Source organism: Acartia tonsa, chromosome 15 (genome assembly GCF_053477335.1).
Source record: "Acartia tonsa isolate MP-2025a chromosome 15, ASM5347733v1, whole genome shotgun sequence".
Taxonomy (NCBI): Eukaryota; Metazoa; Arthropoda; class Copepoda; order Calanoida; family Acartiidae; genus Acartia; species Acartia tonsa.
Window position 1 is genome coordinate 12,283,024 of NC_137274.1, and position 10,085 is coordinate 12,293,108.

Sequence of the window (10,085 nt, forward strand, 5' to 3'; positions counted from 1 at the left end):
GGAGGCCTGTAGGACCTGAACCTGGAGCCTGATTTCAAGTTTTTCTTCAAATTAGTTCATACCATCAATAAAGTAGAAACTTTTGTTAAATAAGTTCTGTTCTAACTATAAAATTAAAAATTTTCAGTTTTTACCTGTCCAGAATTCACCTGGAGAACTGCAGGACCTGAACCTGGAGGCTGATTTTTATTTTTTCTTTATATATGCTCATGACATCCCAAAAGATGCATATTTGGTTGAATAAGTTGATCTCTAACTCTTAAAACAAAATTTTTTTTTCATTTATACCTGTCCAGAAGTTACCTTCCAGCCTGCAGCACCTGAACCTGGAGCCCCTTGCCGCACATCTATCGGTTGGGGGTAGGGCTCAACGCCCCCCCCCCTTCTCTATTATCTCAGTGCATGGCCCTTGTTGGATAATGAATTCCGACTTTAAGCTGAACCTAAGTCAATTTTCGCTTTCTTCACCCTTTTATTTAACAACCTTTGTTTTTAAGTCCTTTTCTACTTAAAATTTTCATTTTTTATCTTTGAAGCTAGAAATATATTTTTTTCAGAAAATGTTTATATTTATATAAATTTTATATTAGAAATCTCAAAACATAAATTTCTGCGGCCGCAGCTGTACTTGGCACCTGCCAGCCACCGCAGTCGGCGGTCAGCGGAAAAACGGCGGATCTTAATAAAATTTTGATACGTTATGTAGGCGTGTAAGAAAAGCTTAAGTTTAAAATTTGAAGGCTCTATGTTAAAAATTGCGGTCACAGGAGGCTTTTAAATCATTCTGGAGACCTGGAGGATCAGGACCTGCAGGATCATACCTGGAGCCTAAAATTGACTTGAACACCTATATATTTCAAATAAATTAACCAGAATAGCTAACTGTCCCATAATGATAAACTCACATACAGACGGACAGACCCTAATTATAGAAAATCTTTGCTTTTAAAAAACTAATATTTATTCACTCACTAACAAAATTAAAATGTTGGCAGATAAACACATTTTTTAAAGCAAATCTACTCTGTAACTCACTTTGTTTTTCTACCTGTTAATCTGTCACTCTGTTTCAAAAGCTCTGAGGAAAATACAAAAAAATATAAAAATAAAAAATAAAAGCAGAAAAAAAGTTACATTGACAAGCTGACAGACATTTCAAATTATAGATAAACTTCATCAACAATTTCAAGATCCATATTTCAACTAAATTTATTCCTGTAAACATAATTCACTTTGATACGAACTTATTTGAACACATGCGAACAAATTCAAATTAATAGATACTTGATCTAAAGTTGCTTGTAACTGTTCAAATAAACGTTACTAAGGAATTAAATTTATAACATATATAAAATACATTATTATATAGATTTTTATTTTTTTTAAATCTTAATTATTGGTGGTGAATAAACCACTTTTTTGAACCGCCCCCATAAAACGTTCCCATGTATAAATTAAAGAATTATTTCTCTTAAAGAAAGTACACAAGATTAATTATTTTTTTCGGCTCAATACCAGCTGAGTATCCACAAATTCCCCAATAGTAGCTGAGTATCCACGCATATTTCCCAAGAGTAGTTGAATATCCACACTTTTCCCCTATGGTAGTTGAATATCCACAATAGTTTCCTATTGGTATTTTCATTATATCCTTTCATAATGCTGATTCCCATGACAATAAAGCACATTAATGCAAGCAATTCACACCCATCATTTAACTTTAATACAGATTTAGGAACCAAATATTGAAAATCCATTAAAGCGAAGCTCTAAATGAAAGGACAAACTAACATTAACAGGATAATAATGCATAAGTATATAAAATTATTGAAATTATAGTAAATTTGTTGCAAAACTGCTTAAGTATATGCTTCTGTTTAAGGACATACTGACATTTTTAGGACTTAATTATTGAGATGCTTCGCTTATAACATTGTACCTTATCGTAATAAGAAACAGTATTCCATAAATTAGATATCCTCAAACTTATAAATAATAAATACTATTTAGATATAAATCAATCCACGTATGTTTTTCTCTTGAAAAGAAGCCGAAAAATCTCCACCCACTTATTGCACCTTGCACTTTAAAACAAGGATGACAAAATCATTAAAAGCGTAGTTGGGAATACAATAATCAATTTGATTTGTTGGTAATTACGTTCTCTACAGGAATCATAACGCCAAGTTTGAAATCGACGGACGGACAAACGTCCAGACCCTTATTATTAAAAAAAGCTTTGCTTTAAAATGGATTAGGTAATTACAGGGCTAATAATCCAATATTTTTTTGGACCAAAAATCCCTAAAGCCACGATTTTATAGAGTTGATATAATTTCCTAGAAATGTAGAAAAACCTTGCTTTCATTTATTACACTATTTTTTTTTTTAAATTGTTAAAAAGGTTAAAAAGCAACATGTTTAAAATTGACCTACGGACTTTCTATTATAGAGTTGCTACGCTTCCTACATCGTACCTTTTGTATTAAATCGATAGGGCAATTCTAACATGTATAAGTTTTAAAAAAAACTAACCAAAATAATTGTTTAAAAACTTTTTTCCTCCAATTGTAGTTGAATATCCACATATTTTCCCAATGGTAGCTGAGTATCCAAAAATGACCCCAATAGTAGCTGAATATCCACGTGGATACTCTGCTGGTATTGAGCCTTTTTTTCTTCTTAGTATTTAAATTAATTTTTGAAACAAAGTTGGAAAAGAAGAGATTTTAATAATCAACTATTATTTCTTTTAAAAAAATTAATTTAAATATCTGAAAATTTGCCGTAAGTTCTTAGTTGGTAAAAAACAAAATGATTTCTAGTAGCAGGGCTACTCTATTACTATTAATATTACAGAAATTTTACATGAGTATTAAAGTAAATATCATAAGATTAGCGCCAGTTTTGTTAGCTCAGGCATTTGGAACCTTGTTTTCACTTATTATCCACGGAAAGATGTCTATAATACTATGTGTTAAATTAATCAACTCAATTTATTTAGGATCTACAATATTTTGATATATAAAATATATTTGTTTTATTTAATGAAAAAAATATATTTCTTTTATTTCATGAAAAAAAATATTTTCTACTTTTCATCCCTTTTGTCCTTGTTAACACAGTATAAACTTTGTACAGCAGAGAAAGAGTGGGCAATGACAATAGTACCCAAAGTTTTAAAATAACGTTTTTTCATTAGTTGGCTTAACAATTTTGGGGATTGGGTCAATTTAAATTGGTTGCTTCATTAGGTTGATTGTTCACACTTTTCAACCACAAATTTTAATCTACTGAAGGGGTTATTCTAAGTATCATCATTGGGGTATATATTAATTTATCGGCCATTGTCTTATTATCATTATCCCTTTAGATCCATTATACCCACTACTGTATACCCCTTCTAATTTAATTTGCTTTTGTGTATTGATGATACAATATGCTGAAGTGATAGCATGCGGAAATGAACGCCCACCGTTGAATTGGTACTTTCCCCCCCAACTAATTTGTCTAACTACGCCTTCCACAATACAAAACTGTATAAAAAGTCGTAAGAAATTAAGACGGAAAAAACTCGAGATATCTGTCATGCACGTAATGCGTGGACCCACCATTTTAGGGGTCACCAGTTTTTCAGCGCAAGATAAATATTTTATGTGGGGCCATTTTAATCCACCCTACCCCTCCCTTCTTTAAAATTTAAAGCTTTCCCTAGAAGCTAGTAAACGTGTCTGACTCAGATTATGACATCAAAAAAATTAACCAATGAGAGGCTACTATAAATTTTACCATTGGTCAATTACATTGTATACTGGCCTCTCATTGGTTATTTTTTTGACGTCATAATCTGAGTCAGCCACTTTTACTAGCTTCTTTCCCCTACTTTAGCCATCACGTATTATGTATCACTTTTTAAATGTTGTACTTTTGTACAGAAAAAAAATGTTCATAAAAAGAAGATTTTAGCTACATTCCTTTCTCTCATTGGCTCAACATACTAAAAAGAAAAAATATTTGATTAGAAACATTAACCAGCATTCAACATTCAATGCAAAATCAACAAATTTTGACATATAGTGTACAAAATCGGCCATTTTGCAAGAAACATTTTAAACAGTATAATGAGATGATATGATACAAGAAATAGACATTATTTTTTTTTAAAAAGGTGGATTATTTATTGGTATGATGATACACATAACAACCATTTCTAAAGATTACAATTAGTGGTTGAAACGTTTGGACACTCTAACCAATGAACCAACCAATCAAAATTCCATAAAAGTCCAAAAAGTTTAACAATTTTTGGGACTTTTTTGGGACAACGATTAAGAAAATGATATTATAAAAATTTGGGGACCAGTGTAACTATATATAGCCCAATGTCCCCTCCCTCCCTAGTAGGTATTACCTTGAGGTTGGTCTCAACCCAGCCATGATGGTACAACAGCTTTGTGATGTCTCGTCTAAAACATAAATAAAACAAGGATGACAACATCCATAAAAGCGAAGCACTGAAACGGTAGGACAAACGGACATTAACACCTGTATAGTGTCAGAACTGAATAATCAGAATATAAAAGTATAAGAGTCGACGCAAAATTGTATGTAAATTTGTTGAAAAACTGCTTGATACAGGATAATGTTTATGGACATACTTACATTTTTAGGACTTGATTATAGAGTTGCTTCGCTTATAATATTGTTCTTTGTTGTCACAGGAATCAATATACCAAAAATCAGATCAAACGGATAATTAGTTCACATAAAAATTTGCTTTTAAAAAAGTAGAAAAATCAACATGTTTAAAATGGACGTACGGACATTCTGGTAATGATTATAGAGTTGATACGCTTTCTAAATCGTACCTAACTACTACAGGAATCATCATGCAAAGTTTGAAATCGATAGAACAATTCTAACATGCCTAAATTAACGAATAAAAGCTATCTATCTCGGACGGACGGACGGACGTACGGACCGACCCTAATTATAGAAAAGCTTCGCTTTTAATTATTCTATAATTTATCAGGGCTCGGCAGCCGCGCTTCAGCCTCAAGTTTAAACCAGCTTGTATAGAAATAGATTTCGAAAAAAAAATATTGTATGTTTAGACACAGGTTTAGACATACATCTGAGGCTTACACGTGGGTGCCGAGCCCTAAAAATTATCTTTCTAAAATTGTCTGGAAGGGTGCGCCAGCGGCGGGACCCTACACGGAGGGAGTCTAGAGACGGCGACCGCTGCGGTGAATACGAGCAGCGCAAAATAGGATGACGGGTAAGAAAATTCCGAAAATAGAAATGACGCAAATGAGTACAAAAGTTACGCAAATGTTGATCTCAATTTTCACGTTTTTTAAAAATTGAAATTTTTAATAATAGCTATTAAAACAAGTTTCAAGCATAACTTTTATCTTATTAGGATAACAATTGAATAAGAAAAATATGTTTACTATATGCAATTCGTGATCAAACCCCTAATTGAAAAAAAATGCAAGACATAGCTTTTACTTTAAGAAAGACTAGGGGCAACGCCCACTAGAAGCCTCTAGGTGTTCTTAAGGTGGTAGGGGATAAGTCATCCGCCCTTCTACTTTTTAATTTAAATTTTAATAAGGAATATTAAAAAAAAATTAGGGGGGGGGGGATTTTAAATTGGGAGGGTAGAGATACGCTCTCCCAAAATAGGTAAAAACCTTCCCTGTACCTAAAAAAAGCTTAATTGCACTGGAAAACCAAACAGATGTCATTTTTTACAAAAAAATGGCGCATTTTTATAAACACCTATAGACTAAAAGAATGATGCAAAGAAAGGGGGAAGGAGAAAGAGAGGGGGAGAACAAGTTTTAAAATTCCAAGATATATAATAACTCCAACTTCTGTCATCGCAAAATAGACAGTCTAGTCTAGTAGCATAGTATATTTAACTGAAGATTTACAATGACAATATCAATATTTATTCACAAATCTAAGATAAGGGAGGAGCTAAAATGTGATAACAACGTCATGGGGGTAATGGTGATAGTGTTGATTAAGGGGGTGTTGTAGTAGATCATCGGTAGGGGTTGTGTGCAGGAGGTGCAGGTAAAAGGGGAAGGTTCAGTAGTTTGAAAAGTCACTCAAGTACCCATAGGTCCAAAGTTATTATATAAAGTAGTAAGTTTTTTGTTTCCTGACTCTAAAGATAATAAAGAAAAAATTTTGTTTGAATCGGTTGAACTTTTTAGTAAAGCTTTACAAGATATTTTGCATACCTCCCCTGTCCTCCCCTTGAGGCAAGGGGTAAAGCAACTCGTATTTTATATTGTTTTAAAGCTTTTTGAGAGGAGGAATTAATTAGGGTTGTGCTGGATACTTTTTTGGCCGGATACCGGATATCTGGCTGATTTATAATGCCGGATATTTGTTATCTGGCCAACACCGGATATCCGGTAAATTACCAGATATCTAGGTGGATAACCAGACATCCATAAATCATCTGGATAACCAGTAATTGGATTGTTTCAATATCCAGTATCCAGCCGGATATCCGGCACAACCATAAGGAATTTTCTTACTTTTCATCCAAGTCTTGGCTCCTCTCTGCTGCGATATTCAGGGCGCTTTTTAGCCTATCCAATCGCGTCATCAGCGCATTCCATCTAAATAGAAATAAAAATGACAGTCAAACACACACAAACAATATTATATGTAAGGCAGAAGTGCTTTTTAAATTGAAAAAAAAAATAATGTACTATTGAAATAACTTAAAAATCTGCTTAAAACATATACAGTTGGGGAGTTAAATCCATTTTTATAAAAGCAGAAATATAATCTATGATTGCGGTTTTGACCCTCTAAAAAACGTAATCTACCATTCCACTTTCCTCTCTCTTGGTGATTATATCATCAACGCTGATATGATTTTTGTAATCTACCATTCCACTTTCAAGACAGGCGAAACTGGATGGTGGTTTACACTTTTAACATTGACATAATTGAAATCATACATACTATTTTTAAATTTTGTTAATCGTAGGAATGTATAAAATACTATTTATAATTTTAAAAATTTTATGTAAAATAAAAATAATAACTAGAAAATACCATTACTATTATGTCGATTTAAATAAGGAAATCAATGTTAATGAATAAGCTGATATGTAAACATAAATGTACAATTCCAGTTTCGCCTCTATTGAAAGTTGAATGCTACATTTCAAAAATCGTATCGGCGTTGATGATATCATCAACAAGAGAGGGGAAAGTGGAATGGTAGATTATGTTTTTTAGAGCGTCAAAACCGTAATCATAGATCATATTTCTGCTTCTATAAAAATGGATTCAACTCCCTAACTGATATAGACGTTATTACATTTCCAGTATGGCTTCGAAGCAGACAGATATCCCCTGGATTAAAACCAGTGTTAGCCCAGGCCTTCGGCCCCTTGGGGCTAACAAAACTACTAAATGTTTTCATAATTTTTCATTTTATATCCGCAGAAAGATGTCTCTAAATACGATGCGATAAATAACTATTCTAAACACAACATTAGAGTTATTATGTTTTTAACGTTATTCCTATTCGTCATAGGATTCTCCTTTCTCCATTAATATATAAATGTACAATTTACTAATTTTCAAATAGTCTTTTGATATGGCTTCGAAACCGTAGGATTAGAACCAGTTCTCATACTCATACTGAAAAATCATGTTTTGCATGGTATTACAAACAATTTTAACTGAAAACTTTAACCCTTAACAGTCGGGCCCCTTGCCGCACCTTAATCGGTTGGGGGTGGGGGGGCGTTCAACGCCTCCCCTATTATCTCAGTTTCTATCAGAGCTAGAGGGCTTAAATTTTTTTGTCCCCTGTTTGATAATGAATTTCCGACCTTAAGTAAGTCAAAGTCAATTTTCGCTTCCTTCACCCTTGTATTTAACAACCTTTGTTTTTAGGTCCTTTTTTACTTAAAAATTTCAAACGGCTGTAATTTTCTTATTTTTGAAGCTAGAAGAAATTTTTTGTCTAGAAAATGTTTATCTTTATGCAAATTTTATATTATAAATATCAAAACATAAATTTCAGCGGCCGCAGCTGTAATTGGATCTTTATGAAATTTTAATACATTATGTAGACATGTGAGTAAGCTTAAGTTTAAAATTTTACGTGTTTAAGTCAAAAATTGCGGCCACAGGAGTCTTTTAAAGATTTCTGGAGACCTGGAGTATCAGGACCTGCAGGATCATACCTGGAACCTAAAATTGACTTGAACACCTGTATTTAATATGAGGATGTACTACTAGAGGATATTTTAGTATTTTGGTAAGATAAAATGCTTTGTTTTAGTCAAGAAAATATTTTTGCTCTTTACCTGGATGACCCTTTCAGGTTTGCTGGCATCCTGTGCCCGCCAGGATGGAGATATTCAAAAAATTCCAGCTCTCAGTTATGTGTCATACCCATACTTAAAAAGTCACGCAGTTTGGGCTCTTTATCTTTCACACACAGAAAATGAGATAGAAAAAACCGGCCGTTAAGGGTTAAATACAAAAATCATAAGATTAAAACCAGTTTTGTAATCCCGATAATTGTTATAGCAGTGAGTGAGATCCTTCGGTACAAACATGAAACAGACATACATCATATTATTTTATTGTTAGGACTAGCGGCTACGCCCCTAGAGGCCTCTAGGAGCCTTTGAAGCTGGGGGGGGGGGGAGTCGACCCCTCCACTTTCAATGGAATTTATAAACAAGGATGACAACATCCATAAGTAGCAAAACTCAAAAAATATGAATAGATATCTGGAAAAATTTACTATAGCAGTGTCATACAATAATCATAAAACTTGATAAAATAGTTAAATCACGAAGCCTTTTAAATCACGCAACCTTTAAACCACGGAAGCTTAAAAATCTAGGAATCGATCTAGCACCGCAATTAATATTCAAATCTTAATGAAACTTGATGGAAATATGTAGAATAAAAGCATATTCAATCCCTGATAAATTCAGCCGTCAATCCTGAATAGAAATAGAGAAAATCATGAAAACCTAAAAATCTAGGAATCGATCTAGCACCCCAATTAATTAACAAATCTTAATAAATCTTGGTGAAAATATTTTGATTGTAAAATAAATTAATCTTTGAAAGTTTCAGCCTTGCATCTTGAATAGGAATTGAGAAAATCACAAAAACATGAAAAACTAGGAATCGATCCAGCACCCCAAGTAACAGACAGATGGACAAGGGCATATGTCAAAGGAATCTGTCTTGAATAGGAGCCGAGTAAATCACGTTGGAGGTGTCCCACCCCCCAAGAAAATAGCTTAAAACCACCACAGGACCAATAGGTATATACCCTCAAGAGTAGAATCCGATCGGTTCAGTGGTTACCAAGATCTTAAGCTTAAGACAGACGGACGGACGGACAGACAGACAGACAGACAGACATCGTACTACTTTGTATTATTGAGGACTAGCGGATGCGTGACTAGCATCTAGGGGTTCTATATTTAAAATGAATATGGAAGGGCAGAAAAAAACCTAAATCAATACCAAGACATTTTCTTATAAAAATATAATAGCCTAAAACCATCCCGGGACCTATAAGAAGCTTTACTGTAAAAGAGAACCATATCGGTACAGTGGTTAGCAAATCCTTCACTACAGACAAAAACACCTTACTACTTTATATTATAGGATAGAAAATCTTTGCAATTAGAAATGAATTTACCGATCATGTAGCTCACGATACATATATGGGTCCATCCTGGGCAGAGAAACTATAATCCTAAATATAATAAGAATAATAATATTGGTAAGGATCCATCCTGAGCAGAGAAACTATAATCCTAAATATAACAAGAATAATAATATTGGTAAGGGTATATCCTGGGCAGAGAAACTATAATCCTAAATATAACAAGAATAATAATATTGGTAAGGATTCATCCTGGGCAGAGAAACTATAATCCTAAATATAACAAGAATAATAATATTGGTAAGGGTATATCCTGGGCAGAGAAACTATAATCCTAAATATAACAAGAATAATAATATTGGTAAGGATCCATCCTGGGCAGAGAAACTATAATCCT

General features: G+C 33.3%; 1 long non-coding RNA gene across 1 annotated transcript; it reads right to left on the minus strand.

Moving 5' to 3' along the window:
- Positions 1 to 3,946: 3,946 nt before the first annotated feature.
- Positions 3,947 to 9,820, minus strand: LOC145306906 (uncharacterized). Its single transcript, XR_013875254.1, has 4 exons — positions 9,722 to 9,820; positions 6,561 to 6,644; positions 4,412 to 4,466; positions 3,947 to 3,997 (listed from the first exon to the last, which is right to left on the minus strand). It is a non-coding gene; the product is annotated as an uncharacterized LOC145306906 (long non-coding RNA).
- Between the last annotated feature and the right edge of the window lie 265 nt (positions 9,821 to 10,085).